The 18735-nt window shown below is 47.1% G+C and overlaps 1 protein-coding gene across 2 annotated transcripts in view; it reads left to right on the top strand.

Moving 5' to 3' along the window:
* The window catches only part of LOC135396670 (protein sprint-like), a 92999-nt gene that overhangs the window by 24779 nt on the left and 49485 nt on the right, over positions 1-18735 (top strand). The window lies entirely within an intron of this gene.

Below are 18735 nucleotides of genomic sequence, written 5' to 3'. Positions count from 1 at the left end.
CTCTTGCCATGTATTCCATCGAATAACAGTCATACTACGTCACTCTTTCGCGGGGGATTTTTGATACCGTGCTCAGTGGTCCACGAGGAATAAAATGACACTCTATAATTTTGAAATCGACTGGGACGGATGCGACCGAAACGGACACTAAAGTGCAAAAAAGTTCTCGTTTTGAAGAATTTGGAGAATCTACATTTGAAAAATGACAGAACATGGAAACGTACCAGCATACCCTCCGTGTGCTGGCCACAGCTCAGATGAACAAGGAGACAACCTCATCTTACTTACATTTTTCCTAGTCACACTCACGCGGCCGAACACAATGGATATGGACTCTCTCCAGTGACGTATTAATAGCTGAGGATAATATAACAGAGAAGGGTCAACATAACACAACATACTAATGGCTGTTGATGAAAACGTCGTGTCCCGACTGAATGTTCTGCGCTACCTCTGTGGTACCCGGTGGGGGCTCACTTCTAGGGCTCTTTTCGGTCTTCACCGGTCCCTTGTACGTCAGGTATTGACTTACCACCTTCCAGTACTGCATCATCTCTGCCCCACATCTGAGCAACTGCTGGGGACCATTCTTGCGAAGAGCATCAAGACGTGCCTCGGCGTCCACAAGTCCACATCAACTGCTCTAGTCTTCGCGGGAGCCAAGGAGCCACCTGTACCCATCATGAGGCTCGATCAGTCTCTTAGCCACCATATGAGGCTGGCAACTCGCCACCATCGACACCCCTTAGTGCGCGCTTTGATTCGTCGTCCAGCGTCTGGGTACAGCCAAGCCGTTCTTGCCCACCGAAGCATCATCCCCAAGCACAAATCTCTGCCGAAGCACCCTGACCCACTATGGGCCCTGCCCACACCCCCTGTCCGTGTCGAGGTACCTGGAGTGTCCTCGAAGAAAGCTGCGTCGACGGTTGTTCTACGGCAGCTCACCTTGGCCGTACTTGACAGCGATAGAGGGAAGATTCAGGTTTTCACCGACGCATCAACGACGCGTTCCGGCTCTGCTTGCGCCTATGTGATCCCACAGTTGTCAGCTGAAGGATGTGCAAGACTCTCACACCGCACGTCGGCGGCGGCGGCGGAACTGCACGCGATTTGTATGGCGCTTGGCTTCATTGCATCCTCTCCATCCCCAGCTCAGTGGTCCATCTACACCGACTCCAAAGCCGCCTTACAAGTCCTTCTCCACTCTACAGGATCGGGATGTCTGTCTCCAATGGTGCATGACGTCCTTGAAGTGTACACTTCTGCCGTATCACGGGGACATGACATCCAGTTGCAGTGGGTCCCTGGCCATTGCGGTGGCCCCGGAAATGAGGCTGCGGATGCAGCTGCCAGGCGTGCCCATCTAGCGCGTGGCGTTCGCACGCACCCCGTCTACTTCACAAGAGGGGATGCAAAGAGCACGATAAACGCAGTAGTGAAACGTCTGAGCGGGGAACACTGGCGTCGATGCGTCCCAGTTAACTCACTGCTGCACAAAGTGGATCCAGACCTGCAGTTTTTAATGCCCCCAGCGCTCCCCCGGGCCGTTACCTCCATCATTCACCGGCTACGTCTCAATGTGCTACCGGCCGCCTCCTCTTTAAACTTGGGAAGGTTTCCACACCCAATTGTTCCGAGTGCAGGGTATTGGAGGACACAGAGCATGTTATAGAAGCCTGCCCTCGATACAGAGAGCCTCGTCTTTCCCTTGAGGCGGCACTAGCCCGCCTCGACAATCGCCCTTTCTCCGTTGGGAAGGTTCTAGGCTGCTGGCCCGCCCAACACCAGGTGCCGGCATTGCGCGCTCTTGTGGACTTTCTTATCGCTTCGGACTTGCTGGACACTCTGTGAAAACTTCGGTGACATTGTGTTCGCACTATATCTAACATTGTGCAGGGAGTGATTCTCGGCGTCGAACGTCTCCCCCTTTCCTTTCCCCCGTCTTCCTTTATGCTTTATCCTGCTTGGTTGTTTGTTTGTTTGTCCTATTTTTCGTAGCTGACCTTTTTCTTTCTTTTTGTTTACCAACAAACGCGTTTTGGAGTAGCCAGTTCTGACTGGGTCGGGACTAACCTCTCCATATTTTTCTTTCTTTTCCAATCCAATCCAATCCAAAACGTCGTGTTCGTCCTGCATTGCCTCGATTGTTTTTTCGTCCATGTGGTCCAGGTAAATATTAGAGTGATGGGAAAAACCTAATCTATTACGTGCAGACGGTGAGTACGTGTCGTTGTGTATCGAAACGAGGCATCGCCTACCCGCAGCCGGAGCGTGTGGGTTCGAGTCCCAAACATTGCCTGTTCAGCAACCTTTGTTCTTCGATCGTAATATGCAACTCGACAAGTCTCATAAACCATGACCTACGCCCTGCATTTATTAAAGACAGCGGCAGAGCTTACCACGTCTTGCTGAATACCCATAAATATTCACCTGAGAGTTGACAGAAAGAAGGAGTTCGTCCCCAAAGGGTAACAACAGCCAGGGTCGTTCCGACGGGGAGGGACAGCCTTCATGCTTACTCTGCCCCAGGCGGAAACTCACCTTGGGACGGCTCTGACAACAGCTACGTGCAGGACGATGGTACGAGGTCTTTTGCCGCAGAAATCACGATACCCTACGGTCCTAGGCTTCCGACTTTTCGGATTTATCCGACAAAGTCCGATAAACTCCCTCCGATATTTTTTGCAAAAAATCTGATTTATCCGATAAACTCCGACTTTTTCCAAGGCCCACGTGGCGGCCCCGTTTCCTTCTTCCTCTGCCCCCCTTCTTCCACACATACTTCTCGACTTCAAACTGATCTTCAACACAGAAAGAGAGAGAAAAAAAAGGTCAGAAGTGGTAGTCTCCTCCAGGGTCGCTGGACGCCTGAATGGCCCAAAAGGAGGATACTTGTACACACACTTGTCTCTTCTGTTCTATGCATCCTCGACCCTCGTGACTCTACTTGACCCCGGGCACTATGCTAGTTTGGCACAGAACAGTTATGTGTCCATCACATCTGCTACTCATTTTGAGCCTGGGCACCATTCACAATTTGTGCAAATACGCTTGTTTGTACTTCAATAGAGTAAAGCATCCGTTCGCTATACCGCGTGGTCTCAGTCACTCTTGCACTTCTTTCGTTGCATTGTCTCTGCGATGACTACTCCGAAATACTCCGAAATCGGCGCCGTTTCAGACCTTTCATTTCGCCGAGAAACTCAGAATTTCGGTAAAGTTGAAAAATCCGATAAACAGCCTCCGAATTTTCAAAATTGAAAACTCCGAAAACTTGGATCCCTACATACCCCATGGCATGTGGGTTAGTATTCTAGGTCAGTACGAGTAGGATGGGAAAGAAGGAGATGAGAGACACACGTACGCACACATGACATAACACAGACAACGTAACTATCAGGGAGGACATATCTTGTACATGTCCATTGTCATATCAAGAGGACTAGGGAGGACAGCATACTTCCCTCCTTTATATATATAAAGGGGCAAACACATGTTCATAGGTGAGAAAGCTTTCACAGAAACGGTACATGTCAGGTGAAGTGACGAAACGTTTATAGAAGGCAGACGTGAAGAACAGAAGGATGATGAGGCGAGAGAAATTCGCTTGAGTCGAGGGTGAGGTGAGGAAATCTTTCAAAGAGCTGAGAAGTTTAGGCGAAATTGTTTTAAAGAAAAAGGTTGAGGCGTGCGACGTAACAAAAACATTTGAACCAAAAGTTGATGAGGACAAATTATATCGAGACAAGTTGAGGTGAGGTGAGATCAGGAAAATATTTTCGGAAAAGGATGAGGTGAAGCGAGGACAAACTTTCCAGGAAAATTTTGAGGTGACACCAGGTGAGGAGAGAGCTGGGGCGGGAATTGAGGTGAGTGTAGAAATAGTGAGGACATATTTGCCCACCTCCGCTCACTAATAGAATTTCAGTTTAGTTTCGGAATCTCTCAGACCATACGAGATCGCTCCCCCGTATAGTGTGACACTTCCACGGCACGCACGTTGCCTTCCCCCTGGCATAAGTGTTTGTATGGACAGGACGGAACAAAAGTCACGCTTAAAGCACAGGCCATTAGAGACGTGGGCGTCCGAAACAAAGAAAAACAAATATAACTATGTGCCACCGACTTGGACAGGAAGAACTGCTCCTGCTTCTTTCAGAAACGATTAACACGTCGTTTCTCGCGAAGTGCAGCAGCCGTTCAGTCTCCTCCAGCTTCCATGCCCACCTGCGTGGTATCACCTTGCGACTTGGACTACCTTCGCCACGTTCTTCGCAAGAGTCGCTCTCTCGTTGCGAAGGAAGTGTTTTTCCCATCGGCAGTCATCCGTGAAAATGCTGCTTCGGCGGCCACACAGACATCTTAAGAGGGCTTTAGAAGGTGGTACACTGGCGCTTTGGGGCCTCAAATGATGAAATTTGGGTCCGCCACTGTACAAGTCCAAAACCCAATCCGTCTCTTGGGGGCGCACGCTTAAAAAACGAGAACGATTGTGCAAACCGGAATTAAACGAAAACCTGAATTTCATCGTTCTGGAGCAAAACCGCAGCTTTCACCAGCTCCCGTGGCGGTTAGCGTGCTAGCCATGTCACATCGAGACTGGGGGGTACCCGGCTTCGAATCCCGGCTGTGCTGTTTGGGGTTTTTCCTGGGTTTTCCTCAGACGCTTTCAGACATATGTCGGCACAGTTCCCTTAGAAGGGCGTCAGTCGTGACGTTGCCCACTTCTGTGAGGCCGCCACCACCGCGGCTATCGGTTCAAGTGGAGCTCTAATGAACGCAGTGATGGCGTGCCCTCTTGAAACCGGGACTACAATTCACGCGCCGTCAGTGTGCGTTAGCGCTGCGAAGCAACTGTGGGAAGCGACGTATAGACGTGAACAGGTGGGGAGCGTATGAATAAGAATAATAGGTTAAGTTGGAGGCAGGGTTGCCTGAAGGATTAAATAAATGAAAGTAAAGAGGAAGAAATTAAATGAATTAGTTTCGGGGGCAGGTCTACCATCAGATTGAAGGTTGTCCGATGGGCAGCCCGGTGTCCGTGACAATGGCTAATCTCGTCATGGAATATGTTGAAGAATCTGCCTTCCAACGATTTACCCACAACATCAAGTTCTACCGACGGTATGTCGACGACACTTTCGTGATCCTAAATCGCAACCTCCTAGACGAATTCCATTCGACCCTGAACAGCATTGAACCGTCCATTCAGTTCACTTGCGAACTTGAACAGGAGAACCGGCTCCCCTTCCTGGACGTGTCCGTACGCAGGCTCACCACCGGCCTGATTCAAACTTCCGTCCACCGCAAGCCCTGTGATACCGGTAATTTCCTAAATTTCGAATCCTACCATCCGATTGAACACAAACGCAGTGTAGTGAGAACCCTGCTTCAACGCTGTGAAGATTTCGCCTCCTGCCCGGAACAACGTACGTCCGAGGAGATGATAATCAAGGAGTCACTCATGAAACGAGGATACCCGCTACGTTTCTTTGAGAACACACGAAAACGCATGCACGAACCCAGAACCCGAAGGAAAGACGATTTCCGACACGGCATCGTCACCATCCCATACGTCAAAGGTGTATCAGAATCCATTCGGCGAGCCCTCCTCCCGTTAAAAATCAAGACTGCATTCAAGCCCTGCCTGAAACTTCGTTCACTGATTTCCAAGCCAAAAGACCACATTCCCCCTGAGTCCCAGACGGGTGTTGTGCATAAAGTACAGTGTCTCGGTTGCGAGGTGTCCTACATTGGAGAGACGGGCCGCAAGCGCAGTACAAGACTAAAAGAGCACGAACGAGATGTCCGCAACTCAACAAACGCAACGCGATCTAAGACAGAGCTCACCGAACATTGTTGGAACACAGATCACTCTTTTGACTACGCGAATGCTGTGACCTTAGCTAGGGAACAAAGGTGGGGCCCCAGGAAACTGCTTGAGTCATGGCACCTGCGAGGAGAACCTTCAGTGTGTAATACCAATCGCGGCCCCCTCCCCGAAGTGTTCGCCGACCTGGTTAAGTAATACGCTGGTTGCGGTCGCCTCTCATTTTGCTTTCACTGATGATGTCCCCCGCATGGGAGACGAAACGTCTGCATTAAATTTGTTATTTGTTGCGTCAAGCCGGTGTGCAATTTTCGTTGTTTTCTATCATGACTTCTCCTGGCTTCTGGAATATTTTTGCATCGAATTAGTCCCCGTGCCACACGAGGTATAAAAGGGACTGGATTCGCGAATAAATAAAATAAATCAAAGGAAAGTGAAGGGGTAGTGAGTATGGGAAGGAAGAGGAGGGGTCTGGCGAAACCACAGTCAGGGGGACGGAGCATTGGCAATAGCGGATTTATTGAAAGAAAATCAGCTAGGTATTTACATGATTTGTATTGAATGTTATACAGTATTGATTGGTTACATAGTAAAGAAGTAAGCTTAAGTTATACAATGATAAATGAGTATAAAAGTTCAGTTGATCTTCTTCTTGAACTTGAGCTTGAGCTTGGTCTTGGTATGAATTTGGCTTGAGGTTGGGAGCATTCGTCTGGAAAGTCTGCCGCAAAACCCAGGGAAAGCCACCGCTGCGCGCGCTCTTGAAACTGATCTTCTCGTGAAATGCGTGCTTCCAAAAGGAAATATCTTGCATGACTGTTTCTAGTGATAGCATGTTCATATCACGCGATAAAAAGTGCACGTTCGAGGTGCCTTTGATTTCCTGCGACCAACAAGCCCCGTTGTAAAAAGGGCGAAGATCATCGCCCATCTCTCACGCGCGCATCTACCATTCAGTCCGGTATCGTCCCAGCAAACACGTATCGTTCACCGATTATCCCATTTTGATCTCAATGCCCACACCCGGATGAGACGATCCATGCGTCGTCCTTGCGAGCACCGTCCGCGACTAAAACCTCTTGCTCCCACACCCATCCACCGGAGGAGGAGGAGGAGGAGTGTCGTTGGGAGGAACCCGAGAGGTCTGCCTGCCTGATTAGGCGGCATGTTTCTCGAGAAGGGAAAGGTGGTGGAGAGGAGGAGAGGAAAGGGTGAAGTGTAAGACCAAGCTGAATCCGCTCGGGGGGAGGATAGCTGCGTCCATGGGCCGATTTCAGGGGAACTGTGCCGGCATACGCCTATTACACATCTGAGGGAAACCTAGGAAAAACCCCAGACGGCACAGCCGGCCCGCGGATTCGAACCGCGGACCTCCCAGTCTCCAAGCGCACGCGTTACCGCTGCGCCACCGGAGCTGGTCACCCATCCACCCGAGAGCAAAATGCGAGCATTTAACCAATTTAACTCTTGAGAGCGAGGAGGTAGTGCGAAACTGTGGTGACTGAATGAAATTACCTAACCATTTTGGCGTTGATGCGCATCCCCCAAGGAAGCACATGACCAGAATTCAGGGACACCGCCTCTGATGCAGGTTCTGCCTGATAGCAGAAGAACGTGTAAGAAAGCCAACTTGAAAGAAAAGTACGCGGCGAGGAGGAAGGAAGACGGAATGAGACGTGGGCAGACGAGAAAGGGAATTTGTAAATCAGATATCGCGCGCGGAGCCCGGCTATCAGCAGCAATTGCCAAGCGCAGAATGTAAACGTGATGAATCAGCTTTGATAAGCTTTGCCAAACTTTTCTTTGCTGTGCTGCTGCTCAGAATTGTGGGCTGCTGCTCGTAGCGTGTGGAACGGGGTGATTGCCACTTGTAAGGCTAGCCCTGGTCCATTTTTTGTTCTCTCTGTGGGGAATGGGGATGCCTTCGACGATGACCAATGTGTGTCCTGGGGCGACTTCTGAGAGAAATGTGCCGGCGTATGTGTGACAACCCTAGAAATTATCCTACATTATGCTGAAAAGAAATTATGCTCTATAAGCTAAGAAAGCGAATTCAGTAACTGCACCTCACTTTGGTACGTGCACCTTGTTACACCATGACCACTGTATCGTACGGTTCAGTTTGTTCTTGGCCTTATCATGAGGACATTGCAATGTTTAATTCCAAATTTTGCGTCTTAGTCTCTTCCCGGCACCATCAAGAATGCTTGTCGGTTATCAACTCCTTCCCTTAGAGAAAAAAAAAAGAAAATAAACAAGCGGAAGACTGCTTATTTTCAGAACATCTAGAGGTGAAAGCAGAGTCACATTCGGCACAAAAAAGTGATTGGAAAACCCACACTTCCTAAATAATGTCGGGCATGCACGCTTACGTCACCTATATGGAGGCCTGCGACCTGCTTCGAGCTTTCTTCTCGTTCGTTCTTTCATTTACTTCATGGCAGCATCCACAATAGTAACAGCCTCCCCCAGGATGGCTAACATTCCCTACCCCTTAATCAAACAAACAAACAAACAGCAGGCCTTTCAGTGTGACGCAAGGCACAGGCCATTTCCATATCCTGGAGGTGTTGCTCAAATAGGCACTCGAATCAAAGACAAAAGGAAGAGAGATGCCCAAGCAGCACAATGTACTCGAGTGCAATAGCTGTGGACGGCATGTGTCTTATCAATGTAATTAGTGCGGCCGTTAATTATTTTGTAATGAATCTTCATAATTCCTGAAAACAAGCTGAGCGCGCAATTCCAAATTTGGAGAGCACAACCCTGAGAAGTCTAGTCAGCAGGAATCGAAACAGTAACACTTCTCCGTGCCCTTAAAAAATGAGCGAAAATGCACTATCGTTGAGAGTTGCGCGAGTTCGGGCAGCCGCTCTTTCCTATCACCCTCACTGTCACCGTTTGACGATACTGACATCACGCTGCTCCTGAAAACATGCCCCCCCCCCCCCCCCGCTTCCTAGCGTCCTCGTTGTTTTTCTCTTGTTCAAGTCTGATACAACGTAAACATTTATTGAGCAGCGGAATGGGTGATTGTTTTTTTTTTTTTGTTATCTGCGAGGTTTTCACAGTAATGCATTTGTAGTTTTATTGCGTGACGTTTATCACATCACATCGCGAACTGTGTTGTGCAGATCAAACGAGATAACGACGGAAAGAAAATCAAGTACGACACGTTTTATAATAATGTAGACTGAGAAACAACATCGCTATTTCCCTCACTCCAGGGACAAAGCGGGCTGTTCCATGATTTTTAGGAAGAAGCTGTTGTCAGTTGAGATTGAGAAGTGGTGACACCGAGACAGTGAGAGGAGAAATTGCCGCAAAACTTGCATAGTGTTCAATTATTTTGTATGTTCGCACATTTTTTAGTAGAGCGCAAAAAGGCTCTGTGATTTCGGTTTTGCATGGTAGGCCCCTCAGGGTTATGCTCTACATCTTTGCAATTACACAGTCAACGTATTTTCACTAATTATAATGATTAATCGGGAACGTTAGTTAACGGCTGCGCTATTTGTTTATACGCCACCGCCTTTGAATTGGTCGCGTCCGGAATAGATATATTGAACGACTTTTGCGAAAAAGAAAGTCATTCGCGGATTTCATCAAATTCATTCAGTCTTACTTCACGTACCCTGTATGCAGGGTATCCCAGCTAAATGTGACCTCTTTTTTTATAAATATATCTATCACTTTTTCCGAGATGAAATCAATTTGAGATATAGCGTATGCTCAAGGGCATTCCCTAGGAGGGCATTAGCAGATTCCTAAGGCAATGTCTTAATTCTTTCAATAAGTAACGTTTTAATTAGAAAAGCTACGAAGTTGTTCCAATGAGTCTGATCTCTTCGGTCACCAGATACCAAAGCCGTTTTCAGAACAAAAGTCTGTTCGATATATCGTATGAAAAAAATTCGTGAACACTTTTTTTTCTTTATTCTGTTCATTGTGCATCTTGGAAAAAGCGTCTTTCGTTGACCCCTGATGCGATAGAGTGAAAGAGCACAGTGCCGACTCATGCGTCGAAGATTGGCTTTAACTTGCGGAAAGAAAACAAAAACAAATGCACCGGGTGACTCTATCGGAGCTGCCCTTATCTTGAGCTGCATTTTCCGTTTTAGTTTAAATCTTTTTCACGGACGCAAGAGGCGATAGTGTGCTCTTTTATTCTCTCGTGTTGGGGGGGAAGGAAAGACGCGACTCTAGAGATGTGTAATAAATAAAATAAAGAAAGAAATGGTGTTCCTTCACGATTTTTTTTTCTGAGAACGATCTATCGAACGAATTTTTGTTCTGAAAACGGCTTTGGTATTTGGTGACCGAAGAGGTCAGATGTTCTCATTGGAACAACTTCGTAGCATTCATAATTAAAAAGTTAATTATTGAAACTTAATTAAGGCATTGCCTTAGGAGTCTCCTAATGCCTACCTAGAGAGCGTCCTTCAGCATGTGATATATTGCAATTGATTTCATCTCGGAAAAAGTGATAAATATATTTTTAAAAAATATGGTCACATTTAGGCTAGCGGGGACACCATGTATATGACAATAAACACGCATGGTATTTTTAACATATTCATTATTTTGCTATTAGAACGAGTTAACCCGTAAGGAGATTACGGCCTTGCACAATGCTGCATGAGAACAAAAAATTTGGCGAGTTAGAGAATAAAGGAAGTTTAAGCCACATGTCCGGAATTTATGTTGAATTATTGAAATGCATCTACACTGCGAAAAGCATGCGTAGGAATTTCTTCACTTTAATTCCAATTGCCATTAGAGCGCGTCAAAGCTCCGCATAATTGGTTCCGTCATCATATTGACCTCGAATGAAAATTTGGTGAGTTGTGTCTTTACAGGGAACAAAGGACGTTTAAGCCACAAGTTCGATATACATTACATTAAAAAATCTACATTACAAAAAAAAAAAAAAAAAAAAAAAAAGACATGCTTGTAACTTTGTGCATCCTATTTAGTTTCACCATTAGAGCGCGTCCAAGTTGGCTTTCACCAGGACTCCGTCGTCACATCGATCTCGATGAATGAAAATTTGATGAGTTCCGCCTTGACAGGGAATAAAGGACGTTTAAGCCACATGTTTGAAATTGATGGTAAATGATGGACAAGCATATACACTACAACAAACAGGCGTGTCACTTTATGCATTTCTATTAATTTCGCCATTATAAAGCGTTCAAGTGTACCCGCGTGACGATTCCGTGTCATGTCGACCTCTATCAATGAAAATTTGATCAGTTCCACCTTGACAAGGAACGAAGGACGTTTAAGCCACATCTTTCAAATTTATGGTAAATGATGGACAAGCATCTACACTACAACAAACACGCGTGGCACTTTATGCGTTTCTATTAATTTCGCCCTTATAGCGCGTTAAAATGTATCCGCGTGACGATTCCGTGTCAGGTCGACCTCTATCAGTGAAAATTTGATCAGTTCCACCTTGACAAGGAACGAAGGACGTTTAAGCCACATCTTTCAAATTTATGGTAAATGATGGACAGGCATCTACACTACAACAAACACGCGTGGCACTTTATGCGTTTCTATTAATTTCGCCCTTATAGCGCGTTAAAATGTATCCGCGTGACGATTCCGTGTCAGGTCGACTCTATCAGTGAAAATTTGATCAGTTCCACCTTGACAAGGAACGAAGGACGTTTAAGCCACATCTTTCAAATTTATGGTAAATGATGGACAAGCATCTACACTACAACAAACACGCGTGGCACTTTATGCGTTTCTATTAATTTCGCCATTATAAAGCGTTCAAGTGTACCCGCGTGACGATTCCGTGTCATGTCGACCTCTATCAATGAAAATTTGATCAGTTCCACCTTGACAAGGAACGAAGGACGTTTAAGCCACATCTTTCAAATTTATGGTAAATGATGGACAAGCATCTACACTACAACAAACACGCGTGGCACTTTATGCGTTTCTATTAATTTCGCCCTTATAGCGCGTTAAAATGTATCCGCGTGACGATTCCGTGTCAGGTCGACCTCTATCAGTGAAAATTTGATCAGTTCCACCTTGACAAGGAACGAAGGACGTTTAAGCCACATCTTTCAAATTTATGGTAAATGATGGACAGGCATCTACACTACAACAAACACGCGTGGCACTTTATGCGTTTCTATTAATTTCGCCCTTATAGCGCGTTAAAATGTATCCGCGTGACGATTCCGTGTCAGGTCGACTCTATCAGTGAAAATTTGATCAGTTCCACCTTGACAAGGAACGAAGGACGTTTAAGCCACATCTTTCAAATTTATGGTAAATGATGGACAAGCATCTACACTACAACAAACACGCGTGGCACTTTATGCGTTTCTATTAATTTCGCCATTATAAAGCGTTCAAGTGTACCCGCGTGACGATTCCGTGTCATGTCGACCTCTATCAATGAAAATTTGATCAGTTCCACCTTGACAAGGAACGAAGGACGTTTAAGCCACATCTTTCAAATTTATGGTAAATGATGGACAGGCATCTACACTACAACAAACACGCGTGGCACTTTATGCGTTTCTATTAATTTCGCCCTTATAGCGCGTTAAAATGTATCCGCGTGACGATTCCGTGTCAGGTCGACCTCTATCAGTGAAAATTTGATCAGTTCCACCTTGACAAGGAACGAAGGACGTTTAAGCCACATCTTTCAAATTTATGGTAAATGATGGACAAGCATCTACACTACAACAAACACGCGTGGCACTTTATGCGTTTCTATTAATTTCGCCATTATAAAGCGTTCAAGTGTACCCGCGTGACGATTCCGTGTCATGTCGACCTCTATCAATGAAAATTTGATCAGTTCCACCTTGACAAGGAACGAAGGACGTTTAAGCCACATCTTTCAAATTTATGGTAAATGATGGACAGGCATCTACACTACAACAAACACGCGTGGCACTTTATGCGTTTCTATTAATTTCGCCCTTATAGCGCGTTAAAATGTATCCGCGTGACGATTCCGTGTCAGGTCGACCTCTATCAGTGAAAATTTGATCAGTTCCACCTTGACAAGGAACGAAGGACGTTTAAGCCACATCTTTCAAATTTATGGTAAATGATGGACAAGCATCTACACTACAACAAACACGCGTGGCACTTTATGCGTTTCTATTAATTTCGCCCTTATAGCGCGTTAAAATGTATCCGCGTGACGATTCCGTGTCAGGTCGACCTCTATCAGTGAAAATTTGATCAGTTCCACCTTGACAAGGAACGAAGGACGTTTAAGCCACATCTTTCAAATTTATGGTAAATGATGGACAAGCATCTACACTACAACAAACACGCGTGGCACTTTATGCGTTTCTATTAATTTCGCCATTATAAAGCGTTCAAGTGTACCCGCGTGACGATTCCGTGTCATGTCGACCTCTATCAATGAAAATTTGATCAGTTCCACCTTGACAAGGAAAAGGACGTTTAAGCCACATCTTTCAAATTTATGGTAAATGATGGACAGGCATCTACACTACAACAAACACGCGTGGCACTTTATGCGTTTCTATTAATTTCGCCCTTATAGCGCGTTAAAATGTATCCGCGTGACGATTCCGTGTCAGGTCGACCTCTATCAGTGAAAATTTGATCAGTTCCACCTTGACAAGGAACGAAGGACGTTTAAGCCACATCTTTCAAATTTATGCTAAATGATGGACAAGCATCTACACTACAACAAACACGCGTGGCACTTTGTGCATTTCAATTAGTTTCCCCATTATAGCGCGTTAAAGTGTACCCGCGTGACGATTCCGTGTCAGGTCGACCTCTATCCATGAAAATTTGATGAGTTCCACCTTGACAGGGACAAGGACGTTTAAGCTACAGCTCTTTTCCCTGAGATGTTTGCATTCGTTACAGGTCCGAAATTTATGGTAAATGTATCATGTATCCACGCTACAACAAACACGCGTGGTAATTCGTTCATCTTAAATACCCTTACCATTAGAGCGCGTCAAAGTTGACCCACATAATTAATTCCGTTGTCACATCGACCTGGAGTTTACAGTCAAGAAAGGGCGTTTATGCCACAAGTCCAAAATTTATTTTAAATGATTGACAATAATCTACATTACAACAAACGCGCGTGGTATTGTGCAAAACGGGGATTCGTGTAGTGGTGAAGTAAGTGGGAGTGCAAGGGGAAGTCGTCTACTATTCACATATTAACTGCACAGGCGATCACACAGCATTAGGGCAACTAAATCAAACTGAACGCCATGCAGTGTGGCATAGGTCCAGTACGGCATTATTAAGCCAAAACTCTGACGCTCTCGCCCTGCCGTTACTCTCATACCTACCTCTGTTTAACTACCTCTAAAAAAAAAAAAAAAGGAAAGAAGAACAAACAAACGAAACCGAGCTCACTGCGGACCGAACCACGGCCCCCGAAAGCAGTGACCCACATCTTTACCACTGAGCCAACGCTACCTGTACCTCCACCCTCCACGAATGAAGGTACAGAGGCTTCGCAAGCAACACCGACCTTGTCAATACTTCTTTTGTCGTGGGAACAAAATTGCAGCGTCCCACAACAGCGCACAAAGTTGCAAAGCGTACAAGACAAATTCAACTTTCATGTCCTAGCTGTGCTTTTTCTGGAGAACCCACTGTTTTAGCCAAGTACAACAAAAATAGCGCACCAGTGCATTCTGCCATGAAGCCAACACGGCGCAAATAAGTCCTCCAGGAACAAAACTGCGACGCTCTTGCGCTTCCATTCCACTAGTACACCATCGATGGGCCTCTCACAGCAACACCCATGTGTGGGCTTTTCTTTCTAAAGCTCAGCGTCAACAGATATTCTAACAAATCCAGGTGGAATGCATTGCTTCAATGGAGGGCAGCGAGTACGCCGGTCAAGCCAACTTTAAGAAATCCGGCGTGTAGGCCGGCCATCACCACGTTAAAGAGTGTCGGGCTGAGAACATTCCCAGAAACGCGGCATATGTGAGCTTCGGCAGACCATGAGAACGATAAGGCACAACTTTAATGGAATGTTGAGTGATACATATGAGTAGCGGCAGCACAACGGCATAGCACCGCCATGTTCGTTTGTAGTATCTTCGAGAGTCGTCTCTCCAATGTTGCCCGACCGAGCTTCCGGGTACGCTGTACTGGGAGGGGACACCAGGCCTTACGGCCTCGTTCAGCATGACAATCAGTAATTCCTCGCAAAGTGTCGTTTTCCGTGTATGCAGATGACGTCGCCCTTTGGACAGTAGGAAAATCACGCAGAGCTCTCCAGCGCCGCCTGCAGCTCGCTTTAAACAATATCCATACGTACCTCACGCACCTTGGGATGGACCTTTCACCCGAAAAGTGTGTCGAGCTCCCTTTCACGCGCAAAGCTATGGCCAATTTCCCTCTTTGGCTTGGTACAAAGAAGCTTGAACCGGTACGCTTTCACCGCACTTGCGCTGGGCTCGGCACATTAAACACCTTGAAACTAAAGTGCAGCGATGGCTCCCCGCAATTCAACATCTTTCTGGCTCAGGATGGGGCTGTGATCAGCGTTCCATGCTCGCGGTTCACGCGGCATTGGTGAGGGCGACTGTGCTTTACAGCCTTCCTTCTGCACACGATATCAACAACTTCATTAAATACACTTCGGTCCCTGTTTGCTCGGAGCCTTCGTCGATGCCTCGGAGTTCCAAGAATGGCTGAAACACGGCAAGTACTTGCTGAAGCTGGTGAGCTCCCGATTGAGGTTCTCCGTGAACGTGAAACGGCTCGGCACTACCTCCGTTTGCGTGCTCACATTCCCCGCCACCCGCTCCTCAGGAAAATTCGATACCGCCCTGAAAGCGACTTCTATCGAGTAGCGCACGCCAGACTCTCACTGGCTTCATAACTAAGGACATTATACCGCCGGAAGCCCCCTGGTCTCTACCGGTGCCCACTTTTGTACGCCTCCCAAACCTTCTGGAAAGAAGAGATCAGGTCCCCCCTCAAGTCCTCCGAGCTCATTTTCATGCTCTGGTAGACGAGAAGTTTTCTACGTTTACGGCAGCATATACCGATGGCGCATCCCGAAACAACAAGTCCGCCTCAGCATTCGTCATACCATCCGAAGGCGTAGTGCACGGAAGACGCCTTTCACACCTCCTCCACAGCTGCGGAACTCTATGCCATCCTTTTCTTTCTACAACACATCGCTGATTTTACACCCCGAGAATGGGCAGTCTTTACAGACTCCAAATCTGCACTTCAAGCAATTGAAAATTCCGGCATACGAGGCCCATCCGCACCCCTAGTCACAGATGTGTTAATGGCTTACCACACTATCTACGCCGCAGGCCACAGGCTAGTTCTCCAGTGGGTTCCAGCCCATTGTGATGTCGTGGGGAACGAGCAGGCCGACAGCGCCACAGAAGCAGCACTCTCGTATCGGAAACGCACCAGTATTGTTCTGCTGAGAGGAGACCGCCGTTCAATTCTGCGACGCCTAGTGACACCCCTGGCTTCCCGCCAACGGACAACCGACATTCTTCCCCCCTCTATGTTGAGCAGAGTTGATCCAACGCTCGCTTTCCGCATGCCACGGAACACCTCTCGTCAAGATGCTGCATTAATCCACCGAATGCACCTCGATGTGGCCTTTACAGCTCAGTGGCATTACCGCTTGAGACAAGTTGACTCTCCCACCTGCTGCCACTGTGGTGCTCTTGAGGATCTGGAGCATATTCTTCTTCACTGCCCTCACTACCAACCTTCCCGAACCACACTCTCCGAGTCTCTTCGTCAGCTGGACTCTCGCCCCTTCTCCCTATCGAAATTGCTTGGTCCCTGGCCCAATCCAGCCCAGCAACGCTCTGCGCTCAAAGCTCTCTGACATTTCTGGACACCATCGGACTTCGATCGTTATTGTGAAGGGGCTCGTTATTATATTCCCCACATTCCCACCAGCAATGGGGTAGAGTATCGCCTGTGGCGATGAAACTCCCCACTCTCCAAGGTCAAAAATAAAGTTGTTGTTTCCAACTTCTTTCTCCTCATCCCCTCTTCCTCCTCGCCTTTCCCTGCCCACCGGTTACACCATCCATCCCCACAGAGGCTCCGGCTCGGAGCCTAATAGACGATTTGAAATAAAGTCCCTGAATCGTTCCATGGACTTCAATTTTAAAAAGATGCGCGCGCCTTCAAGCGCGCGGCGCAAAGCAGCACGGGAACTTTGAGGGAACTGCTCTGTCGTCTGATTCGGTTATGGTTTATCCTGGCTGATATGCTGCTGCTGTGCACACCGGGAATGTTGTTGTTTTTCTTCTACCTCCGCGTCTGGCCGTCTCGTAATGCTGTAAGACGCTCGAAGTTCCCATGAGCCCTTGTGTGTCACAGATGTGTACTGTCATCAAGCAGGAGAGCTACCTATGGAGGCAGTCCCCTCCCTACCTGGAAGTGTGACAGGTGGCGCTTGTTTTTCTAAAAAGGTCTATTAGTTATTTGTGGTTGGGAAGGTACATATTTCTTTAGTTGATCCGCGTGAGCTCTTCTGAGGAAGGTGTTGTCGTGATTTCCAACGACGTAATCGTCTTGGATCCTGTTGCGGATGTAATACGGTCCTTTGTATGGGTTCGTGAGCTTACCCTTTCGTACATAACTACAATCAAGTCAACTCCCGTTTATCCGAACTTGACCGTTCCCAGCGAAAATGTCCGAATAGAGCAGGGGCGGATATACAGACCCTCGGCTTGGGGGGGGGGGAGCGGTTTCTTTGTCGGAGCGCGTAGTAGGGTAGGGGAGAGAGGGAAATGCAATCTATTGGCAGACTTTTTTTTTTTTTTGGGGGGGGGGGGGGGGGAGGCGTAAATTGTAAATTCAATTGCACAGCTATAACGCACAGCAGAACGAAAATATTTTGCATGGTGACTCCTGGTGGACAGCTTGACAGACGAGGCAGGATTGATTACGAGCGACGTTAAATGTCACGTCATTGCTCCTTTAACCGCATACGGCTCTCATAACTGGTACCATGTACACTCTTAAAAATAATGTGCAATAGTAATGTGAGAGTGAGTCAGGGCCGGTCTCTACTTATCGCCACCGGGGGAAGTGGGAAATTTGCTACAGACATAAATGCCGCCACGGGCACAAGCACAGATCTGGAACGAGCAAATATGTGTGTCAGGACCCCGACAGTTCCGCAGACTGTTGCTGCTGAATAGTATTTTTATGGCGCATTAGCAACAATGGCTTCCGCAGACTGCTGCAGAGCGGTGATTTATCCACACCCCCCCCCCCCCCCCCAATAATCTGGAGGAGACCCCCTAAAATTTGTGAGATTGCACAATATTTTGTCAAAAGCATGTAAATACACCCCCTTGCAAGGACGAAATTCTGGGTAAACCACTGCTTCAGAGTAATCTTTCGCTTTTTTACGTTACACTATCACAAACATCTGAGGGAAGGCCCTTCATTGGAGGAGAGCTGTGTGTAGTATGCTTCATTTTACCGCATTCAAGTTATTTCCATGCACCTCCAATATGGCTGTAGCCTTGGTTTTGACTTTCAAGATCTGCATCCTCAGAAGGGCTGGCACAGCTTGCATCATTGCTAAAGGAGTACTGAAGATCAAAGATTTGATCCCTTTCCCTCTCCTTCTCCAGAAGCACAACAATGAGGAGAGGTCTCCTCAAAACGATCTCCCATGATGATTTGACAAATAGTTTGAGGATATCAATGAGAGACAGTTCTGCACTATCGGCCTTCTTAAGTAGGACAGGATAATTTTGTGCACTTTAGTGCCCCTCTAAAGTTCAATGAGGGGGCACATATAAAGTGTGAGGGATGGAAGGGAACTGGGCCCTCCAGCACCTAGACCTGAGTAGTGGCAGGCTCTTCCGACACTTTTGTGCAGACAAAGTCCCACT

This window comes from Ornithodoros turicata, chromosome 6, assembly GCF_037126465.1.
Source record: "Ornithodoros turicata isolate Travis chromosome 6, ASM3712646v1, whole genome shotgun sequence".
In the NCBI taxonomy this organism is placed as follows: domain Eukaryota; kingdom Metazoa; phylum Arthropoda; class Arachnida; order Ixodida; family Argasidae; genus Ornithodoros; species Ornithodoros turicata.
This window is presented reverse-complemented; position numbering and strand designations above follow the sequence as displayed.